The sequence below is a fragment of the Haliotis rubra genome, unplaced genomic scaffold, assembly GCF_003918875.1.
Source record: "Haliotis rubra isolate DU_JTF1 unplaced genomic scaffold, ASM391887v1 Scf1094, whole genome shotgun sequence".
NCBI classification, from domain to species: domain Eukaryota; kingdom Metazoa; phylum Mollusca; class Gastropoda; order Lepetellida; family Haliotidae; genus Haliotis; species Haliotis rubra.
Window position 1 is genome coordinate 216,290 of NW_025764997.1, and position 7,208 is coordinate 223,497.

A 7,208-nucleotide genomic window follows, 5' to 3' on the forward strand; every position below is an offset into this window, starting at 1 on the left:
ACATACAGTTCAACCACACTATAAGAAACATCCAACGTATATACAGCTCAACCACATGTGATCTTGACACACCTCCCATCCTTGATAATTATTTGCAAAATAATTATATACACTAGGACAGATCACATTGGAGTTTTGAATACAGGAAAATAAACTCACGGTGGACACCGGCTCATGAGATCGGCCCCGACATTCTCCACACCCTTCACCGCTCTGATATAGAATCTGTACGGCTGCAAAGCTAAGGCCCACCTCATAACTCGCCCGTTTGCCAACTTAGCCTTGGTCATCCACACTAGAGGCTGGTGATCTGTCTCTAACAGAAATTCCCTTCCATACAAAAACCGGCTCAATTTCTGTACACCCCACACAATAGCCAAACACTCTTTCTCAATGGTAGAATATGCCTTCTCTCGGTCCAGCAACTTCCGACTGACATACATAATGGGAAACTTCTCACCCTCATGTTCTTGTAATAGCATTGCTCCAATGCCAACATCTGATGCATCTGTCCGCAACAGAAATGTCTTTTCCAAATCCGGCAACTTTAGAATTGGTGCACTTGCCATGAGCTTCTTCAACGTCTGGAATGCCTGTTCCTGACTATCAGTCCAAACAACAACATTAGGCTTACCCTTCTTTGTCAAATCTGTCAGTGGAACTGCAATGGCTGCAAAGTTTGGAATAAACCGCCTGTAGTAACCAGTTAAACCAATCAAAGATCTCACCTGTTTCTTTGTGGTTGGTCGTGACAATTCCAAGATTGCTGCTAACTTCTTACTGTCAGGAGAAATATTACCTTGACCGACAATATGTCCCAGGAATGGTATAGTATGGTACCCAATCATCACTTTTGAGGGTCTGGCAGTGATATTGTACTGACGTAAACGACTGAAAATAGCTCTCAGACTTACCATGTGATCTGCCCATCTATCAGTTCCTTCAATCACATCATCAATGTAACTGTCTACATGATCTACCCCTCTAAGGACTTTCCTCATTAACCTTGTGAAGACTGCTGAAGCATTAACCATACCAAACGGCATAACTGTCCACTGATATAGCCCATCTGGAGTGATAAACGCTGTATATGCCTTACTTTCCTCCTCCATCGGAATCTGCCAATAAGCTTTACTGATATCAAACTTAGACAGATACTGACACTTACTAAGCCTTGCAAAGAGACTTTCTGCCAAAGTGACTGGTTCTGAATCAAAAACCGTGATACGATTAATGGCTCTGTAATCTGAACAAAATCTGTAACTACCATCTGGTTTCTTCACTAGCACAATTGGAGAAGCATAAGGTGAATCTGAAGGTTCAATAACACCTAAGTCCAACATAGTCTGTATCTCTGCTGCAACGGTCTCTCTCATATGATGAGGTAATGGATAAGGACGTGACCTAACTGGATCTGAAGAAGTCAACCTGACCTTATATTCCATACAGTTGGTCCTCCCCGGCAAATCTGTCAAAACATCTGAAAATTCTGCCAACAACTCCCTAACGTCTGTCTTCTGCACATCCGACAAATCTTGAGAAATGTTCACATCAAGATAAGTTTCCTTAGCCTTCAAAGGTGGAGAAACAATCTCAGGCAAATCCCTTCTACATCTGACTCCACATTGTCATCTCCCACATCAACAATGCCTGTACAAACATACTGTGGTAAACTCACACTCACATCACTGACCACTGTACTACAGCTACTAGATTCCCTGTCAATATACTTCTTGAGTAAGTTAGCATGATAAGTCTTCAACTTATCCCCAACTCTAACGCGATAATTGTCAGAACCAAAACTCTCCTCTATCACAAAAGGACCTTTCCATTGTAACAATAACTTGTTGTGATTGGTAGGTAACAGAATTAACACCTTATCACCCGCTTTCATCTGGCGTACCTTCACCTTGCGATTGAAATGCTTCCTGTACCTGCCTGATGCCTTAACCAAAGATTGATGAGCTACCTCAATTGTCTCCTCTAACCTATTCTGTAAGTCCAACACATACTCATAGGTTGTCCTAGTCTCTGGATCTGGAATATCTTTTGTCCACAATTCCCTCAACACCTGAACAGGCCCTCTCACTTTCCTGCCATACAACAACTCGAATGGAGAAAATCCTAGACTTTCCTGAGGTACTTCCCTGTAAGCAAAAAGCAAAGCTGATAAATAACGATCCCAATCAGTTGGTTTCTCAGCACTTAGCCGCTTTAACATCAACTTCAGAGTGCCATTAAACCTCTCAACTAACCCATTACACATAGGATGGTATGGAGTGGTGGTTAACTGCTTGAGGGACAACAATCTACTAACCTCCTTCATGACTGATGACGTAAATTGAGCACCCATATCAGACAACATCTCCTTGGGGACACCTACCCGACTAAATATCTCCAAAAGAGCCTCTGCAACATACTCAGTTTCTATCCTCGGAAGAGCTACAGCTTCAGGATACCTAGTCGCATAGTCAACAACTGTTAGGATGTACCGATTGCCTCTATCAGTTACTGGATATAAAGGACCAATCAAGTCTACGGCTATCCTTTCGAAAGGTGTAGAAATTAATGGCATCTGACCTAAAGGAACCTTGCCAACCTTCCCCTTTGGAATCGTACGCTGACAAACATCACAAGACAAACAGTGCCTCCTAACATCACCTTGCACACCTGGCCAATAAAATTGTGAAATAACCCTGTCCAGCGTTTTCTTCACACCCATGTGACCACCCATCAAAGATTCATGACACACTTTCATAACCTCTGACCTCAACTCTGTAGGAACAACAGCCTGAACAACAGCCAAACCATCATGACTCACATACTCACGATACAACATCTCATTCTCACTGAAATATCGTGACACACCCTTCTCCGTCATCTTCTGTCTACCATCTTGCACCAACTTCCGGACTTTGTCTAACCCAGAATCCTCCTTCTGTTTCTGAATAAACTCTAGCCTACTCAAGGAAATGCCAACAGACTGAAATGCTTTCATTGGTTTCATACCTTGCTCCCTAACCTTCCTCTGACGCCTAGTCTCTACAGCACCAACAGCTTCAACAACCTCTACTACTTCCTCTTCAGGTAATGGATCCTCAGGAGCCCTTGCACCTGGAATATTCCCTAACATAACATCAAACAAAGGAGTCTCCAAACATGCTGCCTTAACTGTGCCCCTTGTAAAATGGTGAATCTATAGGAACCCATGCTACTGGTACAGTACAAACCCTACCATCACCCATGGTACAGTTATGAAGCTCACCTTCCACAAAGCAATCCTCATCCACAAGAGATCTCTTGACAACAACTCCATTACAGCCAGAATCACGCAAGACATTCACTGAATGGCCACACAATTTACCAACACGCACTGGCATAGTCCCACACATACCACACATCGTACCTGACGTTGTACCTGACGTCACTAGAGCGTCATCCTCACCTGAATGATCTGTAACACTAGTATCACTTCCTTCCACACCTTGAGAATCTATCTCACTCTTCTCTCCTACTTCTACAACTGGCTCACCGGACACATCACTGACACTCTCAATGACAACACTACCAGCACCTGTATTGCCCTTAAGTTTGGACTTCCACTTAGAACAAGAAGATGCCATATGTCCCAAATCACCACAGCCATAACATTTCCGCTCATGTATCGGCACAAACGTTCTGGAATCCCTCTTCTCACTCTGTACTGACTTCTTCACCTGACTATCTGAGCCCTTCTTGAACCTATCACCACCCTGACTAACTGGATGAACAGATCTACCTGTAACACCTTCCCTAGCCTCCACAAAATGTTCTGCTAACCTAGCCATTTCCCCAACAGACTCTGGCTTCCTCTCCTTCAAGAAAATACAAAGGCCTGTACTAACACCATGCAAGAGCTGCTCCCTCAACAACAAATCTCTAATTCCCTCCCAAGTCCTAGCACTGCCACTAAGATCTACCCACCTATCAAAATAATTCCCAACTCTAACTAAGAACTGAGTAAAGTCTCACCCATCTCTATCCGAGCTGTCCTGAACTTCTGTCGGAACCCTTCCTCAGTCATCTCATACCGCTTCAGCAATGCTTGCTTTACCTCCTTGTAGACCTCCACCTTGTCGGGGTCTAATCGAGAGTAAACGTCAAGTGCCTTACCCTTCAATAAGGTGCTGAGAAAGGTTGCCCACCGAACCTCTGGCCATGCCTGTGACTTGGCTACACGCTCAAACCTTTGTAAATAAGCATCGATGTTATCTCTCTGGTCATCAAAAGGTGGCATCTTAGGCACATAAGTAACAGATGGTGGCTTACCTTCCTGCTTTATACCTTCACCTACAGTACCCTTCTCCCCCTCTAACTGCAGCTTCTTCTCCTCTAAGTCTAACTTCATGCTCTCTAACTTCATAACCCTTTCCTTTTCCTTGTCCTCATTCTCCAATCTAAGTTTCTCTATCTCTAGTTTCTTCATCTCCCGAACCCTTTCCCGGTCATCCCGTTCTAATCTATCCTTTCTCCCTCTCCCTCTCTAAATCTGTCTGTTCCCTTACAAACTGCTGTAAATTCTCCCCTGTATAACCTAACTCCTTGCCCAATTTACATATGCCCACTAAATCCATAGTGAAACTAAGCAAAGTATCTACAGGTAAAATGTATACTATCTAATACAAGGTAAGGTTTGAACAAAGGGACCCGTTATACCTCAGCACCCTACAGCCACTAGTACCAAGCAAGCAAAAAATGTGAAGGAAACCAGGCGCACGACACCCAATATACAAGCGTACCACACTCATACGAAAAGTAATTTGGAAATTACTAAATGGACCTACATATCTCACATGTGACAAAAAAAAAAATATCCCACCGCTGCCACCAAAATGTCACAATGCGAGATAAAACAAAGGTGGTGTTGAAATAAATATAATTTATTTCAAAACAAAATGAAATGGAAAATCAAGAAAAGTTCAAATATTCAGCTTGCACACCCCTTTCTCACCTCAAATACATTCATCCAAACATCTCAGTCATATATCACTCAAATACACCTTCAGTACATCACTCAAATACACACTCAGTACTCCATTACACCAGCGGTACCCAATACACTCATACTCCTATACACAATACACAAATCAAATATAGGCATACAAATGAAACATTTACAAAATGTAATATTCCAGTCCATATCTATTTGACGATCGGCTCCTATACAGGAGGTTGCACAGATTAATGGTATGTACAGTTCACGTCCTCACGAACACGGTCACACCCTGTCTGACGATACCCTGAGGCTACCCTGCCCTCCATACTTGTCACTGGACAACGTCCGGTCACAACACTGGTGAGAGGCACTGGTGAGAGGCATCGCTTAGCTGGTCAGCATACTTGGAGTTGACCCGCCACACTCAACCGGCAATACCTTGAGGCTACCCTGCCCTCCATACTTGGCACTGGACAACGTCCGGTCACAACACTGGTGAGAGGCATCACTTCGCTGGTCAGCATACTTGGTGTTGACCCGCCACACTCAACTAGCCAGCACACAGGCCGTCAAGCCAATACGGCCCCGACACTACACAAAGACAAAGTACTTGTTACACACAATTGTTTACGTCTTGAGCGTCACATACTCAATGTACACTAATCATTCAATTACACAATTCGAATGATTATACACACTTACTACTCGAGTGTAATATACTCAATACACAATCATTCAACACAATACAGAGTATTAAATACTCAGAATGATAATACACAGAGCAATGTCAGCATAATTACACTTAGAATAACATACACGTGTTATTCAACACAGACAAGTGATTATGCCTATACATACTCACTACAGTGACCAACAATTGCCATGTTTACATTTCGCCTGAGTGATGTTTAAATATCAACCTATGACCGACACTGTGCTATTCAATTCAACATTATGGACATAAAAATACAATCTAACAATTTCCATAATTAAATGCAAAATTTACTCACGCCATGATAATTTTCCTGGCTCAGCTTTCACACCGTCGCTCCGCTCTATCATATCACGACTGCACCCGTCACATCAAACCGTCCACTTTTATGACTAAGTCGCAGAAACTGCCTGCTTTTCACGTGCAATCTCACTTCGCACACAGCCCAACTGCACGTACACTCACTCAACCGACACATACAGTTCAACCACACTATAAGAAACATCCAACGTATATACAGCTCAACCACATGTGATCTTGACAGTGAGTACATCTCAAGTTTAGTCGACCAGCAACTTATTAAAGACTTGAGTAAATCAAGTAGTCGCTCAGGGAGGTCAATACCATGAAGAGACTTCAGAATCCATTCGTGAGGAACAGAGTCATATGCTTTTTTGTAGTCAATCCAGCACATGGAGAGGTTGCGGTGATATGTTTTAGCCTCTTCCAAAATCATTTTCTGTAGAAGAAGTTGATCCTTGCACCCCCAACATCCCTTTCTTGCTCCCTTCTGCTCTCTGTAAATGATATCATTGGAGGAGCAGTAAGATGACACGAGGTTTGTCAAACACCCTGAGAATATTTTGTATTGTGTATTCAAACATGTGATAGGGCGGAAATTTTTGGGATCAGTCAAGTCTCCTTTCTTTGGGAGAAGTATTGTGCGACCTTTGCAGAACCATGGAGGAACATCACCTGTGTCCACGAGAGTATTAAAACAGTGTAGTAATGGTGTTTGGACTCTGGGGAACAGTTTCCAATACCGATTTCGAATGCCATCAGGCCCTGGAGCTGTATTAGATTTGGACTTTTTTGTAACACTTTTCAGGCAATCTGGTGAGATGTAACAGACAAACGACCTACTTACTTTCTCATGCATTGCATGGTAGTAATCACGGACCCATGGTGCCTCAAGTTTACAGTTGCCGGGTACAGACCACAACTGTTTCCAGAACCTTTCATTGGCATCCATGGGAGGCCGTTTATCATGTTCACCATCACCCTTTGTTTTCAATTGCCTGTAAAAGTGCTTTTCATTATTTGTAAAAAGTTTATTTTGTTTGATAAATTTATTTTTCTTTTCCCATTTTTTCTTTCTTTCAGTCCAAACCCTTATTTTTGCCTTAAGGGAATCGACAATTTGGAGAAGAACCTTTTCTTTTGTTGTCTTGTATTGTAATTTTAATTTTCTCCAAATTGACTTTTTGCTGTTTTGACATTGGACTCCCCCCTGATGATCTT

At 42.6% G+C, this 7,208-nt stretch overlaps 1 long non-coding RNA gene across 1 annotated transcript; it reads right to left on the reverse strand.

Moving 5' to 3' along the window:
- Window positions 1-4,903: 4,903 nt before the first annotated feature.
- LOC124283618 lies at window positions 4,904-6,228 on the reverse strand. The gene is made up of 2 exons (XR_006900366.1): window positions 5,986-6,228; window positions 4,904-5,566 (listed from the first exon to the last, which is right to left on the reverse strand). It is a non-coding gene; the product is annotated as an uncharacterized LOC124283618 (long non-coding RNA).
- Between the last annotated feature and the right edge of the window lie 980 nt (window positions 6,229-7,208).